The sequence below is a fragment of the Artemia sp. Qi Xiang Cuo genome, chromosome 4 (genome assembly GCF_049724085.1).
Source record: "Artemia sp. Qi Xiang Cuo chromosome 4, ASM4972408v1, whole genome shotgun sequence".
Classification (NCBI taxonomy): domain Eukaryota; kingdom Metazoa; phylum Arthropoda; class Branchiopoda; order Anostraca; family Artemiidae; genus Artemia; species Artemia sp. Qi Xiang Cuo.
Window position 1 is genome coordinate 31867228 of NC_142797.1, and position 20640 is coordinate 31887867.

Sequence of the window (20640 nt, forward strand, 5' to 3'; positions counted from 1 at the left end):
GTTGATAAGATATGAGATAAGATATTTTATTTAAAAAAAATCGCTATCACAAGCCCACAAAGGTCCGAATTCGGACTTTGGAGTCGACAATATAAATGGTTACACTAAAAATTCAAAGAACAACAACAAAATAGAGAAAACCATAATGAACAATCGTTTAAAAGTCAATAATTAAAACTGTGAAAACTCAATTAAAAAATTAAAAAGATAAAAACTGGTCAAACTAAACTTACAGTGAGGCACAAACGCATTAAGAACTAGTCAAACTAAACTTAGAGAAAGACAAATACATTTAAATTAAAAAGGATACTAAGAAAATTTCAATAATTCAACTACAGTAAATAAATAAAAGAATTAAAAACAATAAGAACTGGTAAAAAAAAACAGGAGGGGGGCAAGCAAATGAGTGCAAGAACCTGGGCAGTACCATCAACTAATAAACAAAAAAGAGGGGGGGGGGAAAGAAACTATTGAGCTATTTTATTTATTTTTTCTGTAATGAAGGGGATAAAAGTTCTTTCGTATCTGGAAGTAACGCAGTGAATGGGGGACAAAGCAGGGATGGGCTCAGAAACAATTAGAGGCGGCCGTAATCTGGATGGGGAGTGACGTTTGTGGAAAATACTTGCCGTCCGAGGGTTTATTATGGCATTGTCTGCAAAACGGAGGCACGACGAAGTCCGCCATTGGTCCAGGGTTTTCAGACTAGCTTTTTTTAGGAGCTGAGAGTATTACACCTTGCCTTCTTTGAAAATTATTCGCAAGACCCTTTTTTGAATTGATTCGATTTTTTCCGATTCTTCGCGAGAGATACCAGGGTACCAAACTGGACAAGCATATTCTAGATGCGGGCGGACAAAAGACGTGTAAATTCGTAAGGAGTGGGAAGGGGGGATGCTGAATTTATTTAGGAGCTTAAGGAGGGCGATAGACGCATTATCTCTATGGATGATTTCTTTAACATGGATATCCCACTTTAAATTTGAAGAAATTGTGACTCCAAGTAGTTTAAATGAGGAAACAGAAATTTCAGGAGGGATAGGATTAGGAAAATAGGGCGAGGATTTGAGGAAATAAATGGGCATTATCATGGACTTAGAGCCGTTTACTGTCATGTCTAAGTCTAAGGCCTCGTCTCCAATTTCATTGAGGATACTAATAGGGTCCTTATTAAATTTCTGAAGCAAGTTTCAACATCCGTTAGGTCATCAACAAATTTGCATCGGTCAGGAAATTCCTTTGCGAGGCTGTTGATCATTACTGAAAAAAGGAGGGGACATAGGAGAGTACCTTGGGGTATGCCGTTGTGGACAGGGAGAGGATAAGAATAATGGTTTTGGTATTTGACAACTTGCGATCTATTTGTTAAGAAGGAGGCAACTAATTTCACCAGTAAGGGATCAATAATGAACTCGTTGACAAGTTTATCAATTAAAATATTATGGTTAACAAGGTCGAATGCTTTCTGAAGGTCAATGGAAATTAAATTTAGCCAGGAATTAGGCTTTTCAAGGATTTTCCCGATGTGATCAATAAGAAAAACGAGGTAATGGAAAGTAGAGGTGGATTTTAGGTTCTAAAATTGTTTCAAGTCAGTGAGAGGTAGGACTTTTACTTTTGGCCAATCCGCAAGTAATCCTTCATAAAGTTTGGAGAAAATAGGAGTAAGAGTTATAGGCCGAACGCCTTCAAAACTAGGCTTTCCGTTTTTTTTTTCAATGAGTTTATGAAGCCATGTTTCCAAATTGTAGGCATTTGCCAAGACTCGGTCATTTTGTTAAACAGGAAAAACAATGGCTTAGACAAGAAATCACCGAAGGCACTAACAAGAGGACAGGGGATATCCAAAGGACAAATATTTGTCTTTCTTAGTTTTTGAATTCTTCTTTCTATCTCAGACGGGGAAACAGTGGGTAAAGAACGGGAAAGGGCTCCTGATGGTAATTGGTCGGACAGTGGTGGAAGGCTCTGGACAATGGAAGCGAGGAATTTATTGAGATTATTGGCAGTAATATCAGGGGACTCGGGTAGATTGAAGTTAAGCTGTTCAAATCTCCTGCCACATAGCTTTTTAACCTCAGAATACCAGTTTTTTGGTTTATTAGTCCCGTCCCTCCCGTAAGAGATCCTTAGTACTACTCTTACAACCCCTGTAAGGATTAAATCTATGTGTACCTATGTCTTGGCTGTATCCTTGAATAGGCACCATATTTAAGATACCCTTTTTGTCTCCACGGTTTTAACCATAACGGTCAAAACATAAGCCAACTTTGAATTAGATGGGGCTAGAGAAATTTAATCCATTCCAGCACACCAAAATTTATAAAAGTGGTTGGGACATTCCTTTTTCTGTATTAATATTCCCTGTCAGCATATAGTTTATTTTAATGGTGTCCGAAGCTTTTGCTCGAATTACTTTTGAAAATGCCCAATTTTTCGCCTTCTTCTTTTGTTGGATTAAATGGTCTGTGTTTACAATTGTAGAAGTAGATTCTCTCTTCTGGACTCGCCCATGTATATTAGAATAGCTTAGAAACAGTAAATGACCCAGAAATCAGAGGAAACTTTCTACTTAGAAAAGAGACAGATATGTAGAACAGTATCGCACTGATTCCGGATATCATCTGAATTATGACAGCAACGGGTGTTTTTTTTTTCAACTTTTTTATGGAGGGTATCCTCCTCCTATTTGAATATTTTGGACACGTGATATTGCCTCATTTTGACGATTAATATGATAAGTTTTTTCTCTCTTAATTCTTGTGCTCTCATCCCAGGCAATGGATTGAAGGATTATATAATAAGTCAAAGCAAAAGACGAAATATGTACGAGCTCTAATAAAATAAATAAAATTCATTAAAATCACAAAATATTTATGAAAATTAAGTTTCATAAGAGCAGTATCGAAGATTTTCTTTTAAGGAAAACGAGATTTTTATTTAAAAAATAAATAAATATATGAACAAGCCTAAATTCCAAACTTTACATGCGAGTACGGTGCTGAATTCTACTTAACTGAAATAGCAGCAATTATACTTCCACTGAGGGGAAGGGGATAGGGCAAATTCCCATTCCACCAGTATTTGTCCAAAGGACCTCATGAGAGAATGGAAGATAGTGGCTTAAAATTTACTTTTCTATTTTTGATACTTTCCTGCCTATGAATATTCGTCTTGTCTACTCTCATTCCCCGATACCTGGTCTTCCTAAATTTATTGACACATTGGACTGGTAAAGTGTTAACGAATCAGGACAAAACTTCGAGCTGTGAGTCAAATCAAAGTGAAATCTTGGGTGGTTTTTTTTTTCATTAATTTACATTGGCCGAATAGCCCTTGACTTTTTTGTCTCTTAGAGATTTTATGGAAAATTTCCTTGGTGACATTCTAGGACTCCTCGAATCCTAGTCTCTTACCTTCCTCAGTTTTAGACCTATGTCTCTATTAGTGTTAATAAGCCATTAAAAACTTTGTACTCTGCTTCAACTCAAAATTAAATCGTGGAGGGTTTTCTGTTTGAAATCTATCTATGGCATTCTCAAAGAAGAGAATTATTTTAGGAAATGTTGACTATTGTTTTGAGATGAGTTGAAGTACCTCATTATAGATATCTTGCTTGAGAAGCACAAGGGTCTTGTTAGAGATATGAGTATGGAATCACACCCTTAGGCAAGCAAATTGAAAGCAGGTTCTCTAGATAAGAGGAATCAACGTTTTTCTATAAGATATGCAGTTGATTGTTTCTCTATTATTTTTTCTTGAAAACTAAACATAACTCTGCTATGTAAAATGGTGCGTTTGATATGAATTGTAGCATGACAATGCTGCGGTGCATTATGTAACCTAATGTTTGTTATTGAACAGATGTTTGTTCTATCATTGTCCGTAATGTCGGGTAATAATGAAAAACACCAAAAATGATCAAACGGTATAACTGTAGAATTAAGCAGCTGTGTTTTCACGTAAAAAAAGCTTCTTTTTGCGTTTATTGTCAAAATTTTTCAGGTTCTTTCTGCAATTGTATGCGTAAATGATTGTGTAATGGCTACGTTGAACCGTTGAGAAACGCACCTGAAAAAAAGGATAAAATAATGGTTTTCTACTTAATTCAGTACCTCTAGTTCTGCCAATTGTTCTTTAATAGGTAGAAAGAAATGACTTCATTTAATAATTATGTCTTTGTGCGTGCGTTTACTGTGGACAAAGAGTTTGGGGGTAAAAAAAAAATTGCTGCTGAATGAACCCAGGGTCTAATAAAACCGGCCATCATGCACAATTTGCTATGCCTGACGGACACTAGAAAATATTTTTTGTTTTGTCCAAAACGTAGGAAACAACATCTCACATCTTCGTAAATTTAAGGAGAGCTAAAGTAAATATTTCGAGCTTTTTGCGAAAAATAATCTTAGGAAATAAATAATAGAAAGTATGCGAAATTACGGCGTTTATCTTGATAGTATACTTTCAAAGCAGCACATTGTGGGAAAGATTATGTTAATAAGTCTTTGTTATAGAGGTAGGGAAACATTTGCGTCTAGACACGTGATAGAGGAAGGATAAATTCGTGCAATGTTCACTCCTCCACCACATCTTGGGATTGTTATAGTTTTCTTGAATTTATTATGTTTTCCATTTACTTCGCCTATATTTGTTTTTCTTATCCCACCCCCCACACACCTCCCCCCGCTGGTCTTGCGGACGTATCTTTTTGTGTTCCAATTAAAACTAGTGTTCTTCTGTGAATTACGTATATATGATTCTTTAAATGTGGCCAGTCGATAAAGGCTTATAATACACTCAATAAACTCCGCGTATTATATACCAGTACTCATGTTAGTGTTCATATTCATATTTGTACATCGGAGCAACACATTGCTTTAATATTTTTTTCTGTAACGTAATCAGCGATCTGCAGCTTGGTAACGGAAAGTGATGGGAATCACCTTTTTTCGGGTATGGGGATCGTGGCTCAGAGAAGAAAACTTCCTGTTAAGTTTGTCAGATATCCAGTAAAAAAAAAGAAAAAAAGATATTTTTTTCTGGCCTATTAATGGAACTGTACTAGCTCCGTAAGTAAACTTCAGAGGGATCGTTTAATTGCAGACTCGTAACAATGTGGGATTACTTGTGAAAAACGCGGTGTCAAAAATTCTTTTTTTTTTCTAGATTTCTAGGAAATCATTTTGGAAAGGTCAATCTGGAAATCCTGGATTCCAAGTTTTATAGTTTTATTTCAATAACTTTTCGGTTTTTGATCGAATTTTTGGAAATTCGGAAACCAGAAGTGGTCTGAAAGAAGTCAAATTGTGATCCGACTTATAGGTCGAAGGAAGGGTGCCTATTTCCCACACTTTTTCTTTGTAAATCTTCAAAAATGGGCGGTCAGATCTCGAGTTTTCAGACGCAACTTGACCTGTGCGGGTGAATATGAGGGAATCTCTAACTTTCTGTCGTTAGAACAACTTTTGATTATTTTTTTTTTATTTTGGTTTTCTTTGCCTTTTTTCTTTCTTTTCTACTCCTACTTCTTCAATAATATGGTTTTGGGCATAGCGAGGGGTAATAAAATTACACATTAATAAATATAGCAAATGTATTGCCATGTCTTGAAAAAACCTGAAGAGAAATAGAGAAATTATTTGCGTTTTACATCTTCGTAGTCTTTGTCTGCTTTAACTTCTGTGGAAGGAAGGGAGGGACTTAGGTTGGTCATGAATAAAAGATCTAAACCTGGACTGGCCTACCATGACAAAACCAATTAAGTAAATCCCGAAACAACGTGTCTACGACCAGTAGAAAGAAAAAGATCAAGAATAAAAAAGAATATTTAGCCTGTATCTCAAGTAATTGTCCTCATAGTTAGAAAAGTTAAAGAATTAAATAAAAATAGAAAAATGTAGCATAACTAAATTCACAGGAGAATAAAAGGAAAACATCAAACCGATATATACAATAACAGCTCCGAGTAAAATCCAAAGAAATAGAATACAATATTTGTAATTTGGCTACTCAGGTAAAAGCTTAAAATAATAAATTTACAATTAATAAGCTACCGTACTCCTCATATCAAATAAGCAACTGACAATACGATCATACAAACAAATGAAAACGCTTTAGTTATTCTGTTGAAAAATAATTGTTTTATTTGCATCCAGTGCAGCTTTTCGTTCTTTTAAAATTCAACTTAATACCTCGGTGATTCTATATGGTCGAGATACAATTTTTCAACGGTGATCTTAAGAAGGATTTTGATAGTAGACTGATTTTTTAAGGTAATATCTTAAATCGAAGCAGCCCGGCCTCTCATGTTTAAGTTTTTTGTGTTATGAGTAAATGTTTCACACAGATTAGCACCTGTGTTTAGATGTTTAATATTTAATTATTTTGTTTCATGATCCCCCTCCATTACATACTATGAGCCCTTGTGGGGATTATTGATTTTATTTATTGTACAATTTTTGTTATTTGTTTGGAATGTATCTTTTTTTTTGTTCTTTGTGGCTTGAAATATTCATTACATACTTTGAAAGAAATTACTTTTGTTTCAAGACATAACGTTTATATTTTTGTCTTGGCGTAATCCCAACAATTATTGTCTCATTTTGGGTGTAACCGAAGTCGAATTTTTTCAAACTGGACATCGAGAAAGAGATTTGAGATATGTTTTAGACAGTATTATGTTGGATTTTAGATTGAATTGAAACCCCCATAATTTCTCTTTCGTGGAAAAATATTCCTAGGAAATTTTGACATGGGGGTTCATTATCAAATTTCCTGGGGTGATACAGAGTTGAAATGTTGAAATTTATAATAGGGACCATGTATTTCCGTTTAATGAATTCGCATGTCGGTTGTTGTGTTTGTTGTTTTTTTTATGAGTTTTTGTAGTGGATAGGAGACTTTTTTTATGGGCTAGGACCTATTAAAAAGGGGGAATTCATTGGTTATTACAAACGTTATGGATAAAAAGAGTAAATATTATGGATTTATACAAAATAAATATGTTTTGCATTTGAAATACAAGCACATCTCAGAGAAGCAAAAAATAATATCTTGCGTAAATATATAACTTTTATACTTACTGGTTTCTATTAGGAGGATATTTTTAAACTTGTCCCGAAGACACAATATTTCAATCTCAATTATATTGTGGTTCCCATTGAAATTGGCTGTTCTTTTCTCTTTTTTTTTTTCATTCTCACCAATAAACCGAGTGCAATCCTGGTAAAGCTTGAATCTCTATTTTTAAAGTGGGATTAACATTCAAATTCCTCGAGACGGAGTTGAATATTGAAGTTTTAACAACGTTTCCTGGAAAAAATCAGAGGCCCCCTGCAAGAGGCTGCATTAACCCCTTGGTCGGCAAGAAATAGTTTTCTGATGGTGACTTTAGAAAGGATTATCAAACAATTACCTGATAGGTTATATTGGCTGTATGAGGGGAGGAGAGGGTGCAAATCTGGAAAACCACAAGGGACTCGTGCTTTATATACTCCCATGCCAGTTTTTTTTATGTATAATTATGCAGGAAAGAATTAATGCTATAAAGAAAAAATCAATATATTTTCCTTTTTCTTCGGGAAATTGCAAAATGATCAACAAATACTTTTCTTGTTGTTCATCCTTCTTTTCTCAAGGGGTCAGTTTGAAAGACGAAGATAATTCTTGGGAATGACTTTTCCATTCCAAGCTTGTCGAACTCAAGCCCATTGTCGCATATCCATTCCTCTAGAATATACATTCTCAATTTATCCCTTTCTTTAGTGGGGGCCTCTCCAATAGCTGTCACCAAAACCGATTGACATTACTGATATTGAATACTACAGATGTACTGCTTCTCAAACAATTGATGCCTTATATCCTTTTTCCCTTAGCAATACTAAAAAAAGAAGGAAAAACACAGTCTTTTCTTGACAGTCAAATTTTACTTGGATTTAAGGGTGGAAACTTTGGAATTTAATTTATTTGAAACAATAGTTCTAGTGTTTTCTACATATTGTACAATTGGGCCTCTAAATACATCTAATGAATTCTAATTGTTATTTCCAGGGAATGCAGATTTAGTAACTTTAAGATGCTGAATTCAACTCCTGAAATCTCCCTATCTTCAACTCCGAGTCTCACTTATGGAGTCTTAGGGAATCTGACTTTGACTCCGACACCTTCAACTTTTGAAGTTATATTAACACCCAACTCAAAATCCCGACCTTTTTGTCTGCTAAATTTGGACCCCCATATTTGAAAACTCATTTATACTGCTTAAAGTGTTCATCAGAGTACTCCATGCCGACAAATATCGAGATGACAATCCAGAAGTTCTGGATTTGAATGTCTGTAAAGGCACTTGACTTTTACTTTATTTTGTCGGCTCTTAATTAACTATGCTGTATTTCAGACTCCCAACTTTGACTCCTTTACCAGAAAATCAGTACCGACTCCACTTCCATGGCTGCTTATCTGTGATTATCTTCAATTTACCATTGTAAGCAGAAAGGTAGTCGCTTTGGTTAGGTCAATACGTGTTACAGCAGGCAACGCCCAGGGCTATGTTTAACTTCTCCTCTATCACAGATGCTTACCAAGTCTCCCTCCAATTTTTTTATTTAGCAACTAGAGTCTTCGAACCCTGTCGAAACTAGCCCTGTAAAAAATATTCATGAATCCATTAAGGGTTAGGTGATTTATAAATACTGAAATGCGCGTATTTACTGTCAGTTGCAGTATGATTAACAGTAACGATTGTTTGGAACCAAAATTATCAGCTGATAAGGTTTATACTCATTGTAAAACGTGCGACTTTGCGATACGCCTACTGCTGTAAGTTGCTCCGAGAGGATAAGGTACTTATCTACTTCCAAAGTGCATTAATTTCATATATAGGCTATACCTTCGATGCTATTTTATTGCTTTTATTCTCACTTTCATCGCTGTCATTTTCAGGTTCCGTTGATACTCTCTCGCTTTGCCAGTCAGAGCGCACGAATTTTTATGCTATTACCTAGACCTTTTCTGAAAGAACTATCTAAACTTGCTTTAAAAAAGGAAAATGTGTTCTTTTCGTATGTTTTTCATGCTTTCCAACACATTTTTCAATCTAAAACAAAAGAGTTTAAAGTAAATTTCGAGAAGGTAATTCGGTGCACCGATAAACCTGAATCTCAGCTATTAAATAATAGCCAAATTGCCGTCAAAAGTTAAAATATTAAAACCCTAAGACTTCAGAAAAACAACATGTAAAGAACTTGTACAGATAACATATACCTTAAAGAAAGATATACCCTAAAAATTTCGTAATTCTGAAACAACCAAAGAAATATAGAAAATCGTGGTTTTATATAGAACCGTGGTATTATAGAAAATCGATGAATAGACCTAAGATGGGTCCTGGGGACATTAATATTTTTCTTTTTATGCCCGTGGCACTGTCAGGGTCAATCAATTGCTTTGATTGCAAAAAAAGAAGTCAAATTTAAATATCGTTATTTTGATATCTGAACACCATCGTTATTTATTGATTATCTCTAATGTGATATCCATTGGATTATTGCAATAAGGAATAGATTAAAGAATCCTGAAAGAATAGGCTGGATTTTTATGTTTTATCACACATCTCTTTGCATTTTAAATAGTCGGAAGCCTGTGGGAGAGAGAACGAGTCGTGGTCCCATTCTTCTACTAGGAAAAGTGGCTTTATCAAACTCCACCAGAAAGAATAGGATTTTATCTTGTGAAATTTATGAATAAATATCATACATCGTAAACATGACCGTGATCTCCGGAAACTGGCAACGATACTCCACTTTAAACAACGGAGTGCATAAAAATTGTGATAAAATCAGTTTTTATGTCTCCACTGGAAATTGCTTCTACTTTAAAGGAAGAGTTGGGAGCACCCGGGAAAAATTAAAACGTTTCTAATATTTAGCCATTCTATTGATTGCTAGGATTCTTTTTTGTTTACTTTTGACCCAGTAGAATGATTGTTTAGCTATTTAATAGAAGGTGATACCTCCTTTAATGAGAAGTGACATATGCAGGGTGTCATTCAGCAAGCTTTAGGCGTGGCAGACTGAAAGAGGGCTTCGTTATATATCGATTGCACATAACCACCGATTTCGGGTAGTTTAGGAATAATTTACGTATATATTTAATATATGCAAGCTTTTGTGTACCAAATTTATAAATTTTTGCACCAAACCAATCGTAAACAAAGGAGATGGACTTTTTTTTAAACCAAAAACTAATTGTGGAACAGCCTGATGCATATTCCATTGCCCAGTGTGTGCCTGGGCCCCCCTTTAGCCTCAAATTGCCTCTGGTCAAAATTTTAAGGTAACTATTTTCATCAGAACGACTGAAAAAAAAAACATCCCTCTGGAAGCGATAATCTTCATGTAGTCTAAGAGCAAGGGTCCAAAGTTGTGGAAATAGCCTATAGAAATTTAGAGGCTTCGCAAATATATTTTAATAGAAAAGTGTACATGTTGTACCTTGTGGAAATCTGAGTCTTACGAGGTTTTGAATCCGCATGATTGAAGGGCGCAAAATGAAGGTCTCGGCCTTCCAACCCACCAATTCTGAATCCTTAAATATGAGAATGTGTTGCTCTTAATTCTCTACCTATTAGGGAATAATTAGGGAACTGTTGGAGATGTCTAATTGTTAGTCGTTAAAAGGCGTTCAGGTTTTTGCCCGTTGAGACTTAGTATGAATGTCTAAAATCAAAACGTATTAAGTACGTATTTTACGAATAGTGTTTGCTTGTCACCAAAAATAGTATTTAAGGGTTGCTGAGCTTACTGAATATTAAAAAAACAAACAAAAAAAACAAGTTTTTTAAATTGAAAGTAAGGAGCGACATTAAAACTTAAAACGAACAGAAATTATTCCGTATATGAAAGGGGCTGTCCCATCCTCAACGCCTCGCTCTTTACGCTAAAGTTTTTTATTGTTTAAAAAAATAAAGTTGTGAGACAGTCAAACTTTAGCGTAAAGTGCGAGGTGTTGAGGAGAGGACAGCCCCTTTCATATACGGAATAGTTTCTGTTCGTTTTAAGTTTTAATGTCACTCCTTACTTTCAGTTTAAAAAACTTATTTTTTTTAATTTAATTTCTGATCGTTTTTTAGTTAATGCAGCTTTTATTTTGGCTCACCATCATTGAATAAGTAAACAAAATTTGCGCAAAAATTTTACTCTTCTTTTGCTAAATGGCTGTCTCTAAATTTGGTTCTGACGTAATTTACAAATTAACTTACGTAACGAACTTCTAGTTCTATATTCGTATATTTTTCTTCTGGCAAAAAATACGTTGCAGATGTAGTTGCAGATTTTTGCGGATATGGGCTTGAAACCTATATAATAGGGTTTTCTGATACGCTGAATCTGACGGTGTGATTTTCATTAAAATTCTTTCACTTGTAGGGGATGTTTCCTCCCTCTTTAAAAATCAGGTAAATTTTCTCAGGCTCGTAGCCTTTGATGAGTAATACTACACTTAATAAAATTTATATATTTAGAATCAGCATTATAAGCCCATTCTGACATTAAAATTCCGTTTTTAAAAGTTTCGATTACTATTGAGCCGTATCGCTTGTTTTTTTTTATTGTTTTTCTTTATTACGTATATGTTATGACGTATATGAGGGGGTTCTCCCCTTAGTCAATACCACGTTCTTTACGTTAAAAGTAAAAAAAAAAAAAATTTAATTCACAAACTCCTGAATCACCAAGGCCGTTTAATTAGAATAGATAGCTCTTTTGAAAGCACTAAAAAAAACTGTAGCGTAAAGAGTGAGGTTTTGACTTGGAGAGAACCCCCTCATATACGTTATAATTTCTGTTCGTTTTAAGTTCTAATGTTGCTTCTTACTTTCAGTTGAAAGAACTTGTTTTTTTTTTATTTAATTTATGATCGTTTTTTAAATAATGCTTGGAAATCCGGCGCCCCCTTCATAGAAATGCCCCTTACCCCAAAGAAACATTCTCAACGGAAATATTATCCCGAGTAACCCCCTCCTCCATCCCTCCCCACCAGAAAAAAATCCTTCCTGAAAATGTCTGTATACTTCCCAATAGCCAATACAATATGTAAGCAATGGGCAAAGTTCATATCTTGCAGCCCTTCCCCTGGGAACTGTGGAGGATTAAGTCATCCTAAAAGACATATTTATTAAATTTTTGACAATGCTGAACAAAATGGCTATCTCAAAATTTTGATCGGGTTACTTTGGGGAAAAAATGAGCGTGGGAGGGGGCCTAGTTGCCCTCCATTTTTTTCGGACACTTAAAAAGGGCACTAGAACTTTTAATTTGCATTCCAATGAGCCCTCCCACGATATTCTAGGACCACTGGTTCGATAAGATCACCCCTGGAAAAAAAACAACACCAAAAAAACAAATAAACATGCATCCGTGAACTTTCTTCTGGCAATAAATGCAAAATTCCATATTTTTGCCAATAGTAGCTTTACACCCCTACAGTAGAGTTTTCTAATACATTGAATATGATGGCGTGATTTTCAATAAGGTTCTATAACTTTTAGGGGTTATTTCCCCCTTTTTTCGAAAATCAGCCAAATTTCCTCAGGCGCGTAACTTTTGATGGGTAGGATTAAACTTGATAAAACTTATATATTTGAAAGCAGAATTAAAATCTAATTCTTTTTATGTATCTATTTGTATCAAAATACCGTTTTTTAGAGTTTCGGTTACCATTGAGCCGGGTCGCTCCTTACTTACAGTTCGTTACCACGGACTGTTTGTTGTAATATAGATGTACAAAAATCAAAACAAATTAAGTATTTGTAAGGTTTCAGTATGTATAGCTATAGTGCTCAAAGTGGAACCCCTTAGCCAATGAATTCCAGCACCCCACCTTTCCTTCAACCCTCAACTTCAAATTAAACACATATGTTACTTCTCTTGACTTTTGACCGTTCAAATAATTTGAGAAATTGGCCTTAGTGATGATCATTCAAAATGATTGAAATTTGAAAACTAAGTGCACCAAGTTCATACTTTTCAAATGCTGTTTAGTTCCACTAAAATTGGTATTTTAGGGCTTCTGAACTTATCAACTGCGTACAGGGCTGTGGAGTTGGTCCATTTTACCATCGACTCCAACTCTGACTTCGACTCCGGAAACTTTAAGCATAATTGTTCTGGCTCCCAACATTTTCTTCAAAGAATTAAGAACTCCGACTCCAACATTCCTGCTAATTTACTGCAGAATCTAATGAGAGAAATTGATATTAATGAGAGAAATGCAGAAAAGTAATATTGTAGGCTAATTATAGTTTGTAATTAGTCTACAATATTAATTTTGTTCATTATTGACACTTTTTCGTAGTATTGAAGACTATTTGGCTTGACTCCAGCCTTTGCGTGCTTTCATAACTCCGACTCCAAGGGGTCTTATATTATTTATGGCACTCTGACGCCATTCACCAACAAATTTGCTAAAACTCTTTGACTTCGACTCCATTACTCCCGCTCAGAATCCACAGCACTCATTGCATATAAGATGTTGATATTGTAATATAAAATTCCAAAACTAATGAAACTAAGTTTATTTTCTAATATGTGTGGACATGTTGTACCTTTTTGAAAATCAGATTCATGCAAATATTTATTTTATGTATAATTTATTTCTATTATTTTCTGATGCAGCTTGACCTGAGAGGGTTCTTATACCCCATCTCCACCTTACCGAAGTCATAGTTGTATTTTGTGCTTTTAATGGAATTGAAACTTAAGCTCAGGTAACCAATTGAAATTTGAAACTGCAATCTATGAAAACCTATACATCGCCAGGTCGGGAGTATGTGTTGATATTTTACCGCCGAAATATCATTGCTAAACAATTCAATTGCTTTTCTTCCCTCATGAAAAAATTAAATCCAGCATGCTTTGTCTCAATTCTGTTATATTTCATTCAAGCATTGTAGTCCATTTTATTGTTCAATTTATTTTCTACAGGATTCCATTTTATTTTCTACATGATCCATAATTATGATCATAGTTTAGTATATTGCTATGGGACTTACCAAATAAACTTTGTGAACTCCTTTAGGACTGAATTGTCATTTGGATCACGTTGGAATTTCCAGATCCAATCAACTCTTCACGATTTGTGACAATGGTCCCTATATCGCTCTTATCGGACCCAAACACTTTCCTAAAGGTTACAATACACCAATATTCCTGGAGGCAATGACCTTGGAATACTTGATCAAAGATAAAATGAAGACATAAAGAACAAGAAAAGAAAACTATCGAGGAAAGCCTTACAGCACTCCAATCATCGAATAATCCCCTGAATTGATGGAAGCTGTTCCATAGATCCGAGAAATATGGGTTTTGATGACCATTGGACAGGTTAAATCATGACAGTGTCGACTTATACAGCCTTTAAAAAATGGTATTAATCTGGAGAAAATAAATACAGCTCAGTTAGGGCTTGTTGGAAAATAGGAAAAAGGAATTAGGAAGCTATGATGCAGTTGATCATTTATTCGATATATAAATGAGGTTATCAGTTGGATATTTAGGTTTTCGGAAAATTATTTTTCCAATGGTGCAACACAACCGAACATCTTTGATTTGCGGGTTCTGTTTTTTTTTGTTTGTTTTTTTCAATTCGTCCGTTCTAAACTCTCTCTTTCGTTCTTTCTCTTCACCCTCTCTCTCCCCCTATTTTCTATCACCCTATTTATTGTTTGCTCGAAATATTTTAAATATACAATGATTACTTTAATTATATTGATCCTTTTTAGAGTCTTGAGTTTGAGCTTAGACTTATGAAACTTTTTAATTAAATTATCCTTCACCTGTGAAAATGTGTATTTATGTGCATTTCTTGTTTGAAAAGTTTTCTTTTCCATGAATTAACTTGTGCCCCCTATGGCCAAAAATTTCTATGAACTTTCAATTATGTAAATGCTAAAGTATGAGCCTAAACTTCAACAGTTCGTTTCAGGTGACTAACCTGTGTGATAAAGTATTCCCGTTTATCATTTTTCGGTTCTTTTTCTAAGTTTTCTTCCGCAAGAAATAACTTCAAAGGAATTATTTGAAGGGTAATTGACTTATGTAAACAAAAGAGCAAAAAGAAAGCTTGTAAGAAGTTTTGAATCTCCAAGTCTAGTAAAAAGAAATTGGGCCTACTCAAAGTTGTGAATTCTATTCTTGACTCAAATATAATTTCCTACGAATATTTTGTGAATTCGCTATTTATTCTATCAACTCAATTTCGATTCGTATGATAAGTGGTTTTAAACATGGGCTTTTAAAAATAAAATCTACAGTAAATATAAAATTCGTTTGATATATGTATGTGTTTTTTACTTGAATCACCCCAAGTCAAACGTTCGGTTTTGGGTGAATCATATTGATTTTAGTGTGTATATTGTTGTTAAGGTTAAATAAATATGTCAACATCATCATATAATAAGACGTAAAATAAAAAAAAATGACGCGATGGAATGAAGTTTTGGTGCAATAGGGTTTTTATGATATGCGAGGGGTGTTCAGAAAATATCGTTCGTTTCAGATAATTTTGTTTACTTATTTACGCCAATAATACTAGTTTCAAAATAATACCAATTATAATTTATGCACTTAGGCCAGATCTTGTTCCAATCCCCAAAACACTTGTGAAACTTGTTATTTGGAATAATGTTTTGCTCTTGAGGATGTAGTTTTAATTTTTCTATTATTGCAAAATGACTGACCTTTAATGTGTTCTTTATTTTTGGAACAAAAAGGTTCTCATTTAGCCCTGTCTGGAGAATATATAGGCTAGATTAGACTTTTTTTTGCTAAAATGTCAATAACAAGCAATGAGACTTGATCAGGTGCATTATCATGGCACAAAATATATGAATCGTTTTGCCATACATCCAGCTGCTTTTTTCGGGGTACTCCACGCAAGTGATGTTGGGGCATGTAGTAAGTACTTGTTAACGTTTGACCTTGTTACATGTAGTTATGGTGCCCTCGGCCGTTAAAACCAAATCATATGTAATATGTAAGTATATCCTTCTCTTTCGACCGCACTTGTCGAGTTCTTGTTTCGGCGATCCAGAATGCCCCCATGGGAAAGGTTGCAGGGCCGTATCCAGAGGGGGGGGGTATAACAAACTTCAAAACACGCATAAAAAACTTGTTTATATTCATTTTTGTTACGTTTTTATGAGCCGGACAAACATTTCGGGGGGGATTCAAACCCCCTAACCTCCTCCTCCCTGGATACGGCCTTGAACAACGGAGCCTTCGTTTCCTACGTTGTATCCTCAAAACCCTTGATCCATCTGTTGTTATGAGACGTTTTATTAGTACTGAATTGTTCTTCATTTAGTAACTCCACAGCAACTTCAATCCCTCACTTTTTTTTTTTTTATAATTCATCGTTTTAGAAGAATTTTTCTGCCGTTCGTTTCATGTCCAAATTATCTTAATCAAATGTAATGACATGGTGTAATTGATGTGCCAACATCATTAACAACTTATCTGATTTTGATGTGGTGATCGTTCATAATTATTTCTTTCCATTTTTCTACGTTTTCATCGCGTAAGTATTGATTTAGTAGGGTGCTCGTCACCTTCAACATCTCTACAACCTTCATGGAAACGCCTGTTACACTCATAAGCCCTTGTTTTACTCATTACTGGTTCACCAAAAGCAATATTTAACATTTATACAATATTGCCTCTGTTTATTATGACTAAATTTAGCACAAATTTCATGCAGCCAACCGTGGCTTTGAGTCAGCTTGGGTTGACCTTAAATATTTCAGTAAATTGAACTTTGCTTGTAATGTTTTCGAGGTAATTACTTGGCTAAAAAAAAAGGAAAGGGAGAAGAAGAAAAGAACTGTCTTCCTAATCTAGCAATTGAGATAAACGAGGTCTTGACCTTACTTATCCTATCCAATTACCTAGGACAAAACAGTATAACCGAACCGTCAACCCAATCTAAATGTCCAAATCCATGCAAAGTCGTCATTAATAAATAAAAGCCGTTGTAAATTTACAAGCAAAAGCACCTTAAATCTAACGAAATATTTCCAAGTAGTTACCTTCCATTAGGGCTCATTAGAGGAATACCACCTGCCTAAATGGATTTCGACACTTTACTTTCCTTACCCGACAAGGTGGAGTGTCTACCTTAAAGCTCTTTCCTATGTTATGCTATCCCTATCCAACATGGTATCCCTATGTTAGGTAAAAATTGTGAAATACATGCATAGTAGAAATATTATTCAAAAAATACATACAAAATAAGATTAGTTCTATCCATATTGGAATCCCATAGGTCAGTGAGACTTAAATTAAAATCTGGAACAATTAAAGACTTATGGGCCGGAGGTGGGTTATAAAACAGAGTGCTTTATTGATTTCTGGAACCAATTATAGATTTTAAGTCCTTCAAGCTAGTCCAGAAACCTCGTATAGATACGAAAATCCCAAAAGAAAAATGAAAGAGAAATTACATTAAAATATCCTTCAATATTTCTTGAAAATTTTTTGTATATTTACCTAAAAGTTCAGTATATAGAAAAATTATTTTTTTAAATTGCCAACTAATTTTATTGGCAGAAAAACCTTCATACCTCTGAGGATGGACTTTACGTATTGTCCTGGAGGCTTTTTTAGTCTTTAGACTGTTGATCAAATGACCACCTAGAAATTTTGACCTGATGTTATTTGGTGGCGTGGGGAGCCAAGTGACACTTGGGTGTCGAATAGGTGGTAGGTTGTCTCCAATCGATCACGACCCTTAAAGTGGGCACTAAAACGATTATTTTTTGATAGAATGAGCCCTCTTTCAGTTTCATTTCTTCCTTTCTACGACTTCCTTCATGCATGATGATGCCAAAAAAAGAAGAGAAAATTTGTGAGAGATATCGCTCATTAACATGTCAGTGGTATGGGTTGACTATAAAACTATGATACGGTTGTGAGAATTAGGGCCTTTTCGCGAAAACTAGAGCCAGGGCTAAACACAGGTTCGGTAGTAGCTGTATATAGCAAAATAGGGGTATTGTTGGGGAGGTGCGAATTCTACAGTTTACAAATGATTCGAAACAACGCAACGTTGCTTGCGGTTAATCCCTCTCACAGATTACTGACCTTTTCTTCTTGGTTTTGCAGATCAAATGCGGATGCCCACCCTCCTTTTGGTGGAATCTTCGCATGCGATTGGTCAGAAGCAAAATTTGTTATTTCCACTTTGAATTTTTTTTTCTGTTTCTGTCTCAAAGCACTTGATCGGTTATTTACATGTTCATAAACATAATCCCTGAAAAAAAAATTTCAAAAAACTAAAATGAAAAATTACATCTCCATATGTACTAAAAACTAAAAATTTGAGTTTTTTTTTTGGTTACTAGAAAAAATTAGAAATCTTCAGGCTGAAAATGAAAACTTGCGCCGGCATGATATTTCAAAATCATTCGAAGACAACTTTCTTATCATGACAGCCGTAGAATTTCGTATTTAGTTTTCTTCTTTTTTTGTTGTTGTTTTTTTTTTTTTTTTTTTTTGAATATTTCGAGAAATGTGTGTTTTTTTTACTTCTTTTAGTCTTTGATAATTCTTGTAATCATTTCACACGTGGGATTATTCTAATCGTGTTTTTGCATTACTCCTCGAGTCGTGTCATCTCTTTCAAAGCCTCATTCTTACATGCCTTTTCACAGGTGAACATCTTGAAACAGGGTTTCATGTTGAAAATAATTGCTCTTCTTTACTAACGAAGTGAAGCCATAGGTGTGCAATACGCTAGGCGGCTCGCTCGACAGCGGATACTTACGATGCTTCGAAGTGTTCTTAATCGTTCTCTTCCTCCTGGATAAAACCATGAGTAATAAAAGCTTTTAAATTAAGTAAGGCTTAATGCCAAATAACGACAGTTTGCACTGGCTATTGAATATGGAATATATTTCTTTTATATAAACGAAGATAATTTCTTAAACCACATTGGCCTGACATAACATAAAGAAAGAAAAACGAGCAAAAATGGGGTTAGTTTTGTGTTTGAGTGAATGAATTGTTTTCCTTTCTTTTATTTCTGAGTTGTTCACTAGTATTCGTCGATGGCAGTTCATAATTTTTTGGGTTTTGTGCAAATCGCGGATATTGGCGAATAACTTGCGTTTATTGTTGTTAGGTATTTGGTTTTAATTCTTATAATTTTTGGCTTTTATTGAGTTTTATTCATCTTTTAAGTTTTTGGTTTTTTCTTCGGTATTTTGGTTCTTTTCAAATTGACTTTCCGCGTTTGTTTTTTGTTTGTTTTTTTTTCTTCGGCACTTTCCTTGGATACATTATTTCGTTTTGCGCTGAAGAAGAGAGGCGTTTGTCCTCTCGAAATATTCGCTTTGCTGTGCTTTTTCAGTATTTTCCTTTGGCCTTCAAAAACCCCATTTTTGCTCGTTTTTCTTTCTTAATATAGACGAATTTGTGCAAGTCCATGCTGAAATATACTTAAATAATGCTTTACGCTAAAAGACATAGACAAACTTCAAATATCGTAAACAATGATCGTATACTAAAATTAAAACCAGCCATTATACATTTTTTTTAAGATGAGATTTATCCATACGAAATTCAGCCCAAAGTAAATATACAGCATTAATTTCCATAAAGGCTGCTTGATCAATAAAGGAGGAGGAAGACACATGCGGCATTTAAACATTAGCTTAGAGGGTTTCTAAACATAAACATAGGGGTTTCTGAAAGGTTATTCTTGTATATAGAGCCCTTACCTTGGAAAAATTTGCAAGTACTACAGTTCATCAGGACTCAACGTAGACGATATGTTAAACAGTCGCTTTTTGTTGTTTGTTAGATTGATATTACTTTTCTTTATATTATTATGAAGGTAGTTTTCTTTTCCTTTTTTCCCCCTTTTTTTCAATATTGACTTCTAGTTTTATCCAATCTCTTTTCCTCCAGCTTGTGATGACCGCATTAACTTCCTAATGTGGCCAAGAAAATAGGCTTCATTTTTCTTTATTGTCGAATATGACATTGCCGACGACCGTAAATGTTGTTGTCATTGCCGTATGGCAGTGTCAGATAGTGGCAAATTCGGACTGAGAGGGCGGAGTTGGAAATCATGTATTTTTACCACTTATCCCTGGCTTAAGGAATAATATCCCTGTCCCTCTCAAATATTAAGTGGACTTTCATTTTATTAGATAGGAAAAATGGACAATTGGCCTTACGGAGAAATGTGCCAAGCGGCTGCAGTAAGTGGAGGAAAAGATTTATATGGTACGTTAGTGATCGTTGAGATAGAACGAAACACAAAACAGAGTGATTCCTTTTTATTTACCTCTCCGTAATCAAATAACAATTCTTGGTAAATTGAATGCCATATCTTCACGGAAGAGGGCTTCTATTCCATGATTATTGTGGATAAACAATTCAATGCGGCTATAGGAAATATTGCTAAAATACCAACATATTACGGCGCTGTACATGCGCTTCTATGTCATATTTGTAAAAAAACTCATTAATTTAATTTCTGGCGTTCAGATAGTAGTCTTCGACCTGTCAGCGAGGTTTTGAGTTTTTAAACATGTTTTGCAACCTTCCTTAAATTATCAACATATGCCCTTGACGAGGTACC

At 34.8% G+C, this 20640-nt stretch overlaps 1 protein-coding gene across 3 annotated transcripts in view; it reads left to right on the forward strand.

Moving 5' to 3' along the window:
• The window catches only part of LOC148953014 (cytotoxic granule associated RNA binding protein TIA1-like), a 316849-nt gene that overhangs the window by 139656 nt on the left and 156553 nt on the right, over positions 1–20640 (forward strand). The window lies entirely within an intron of this gene.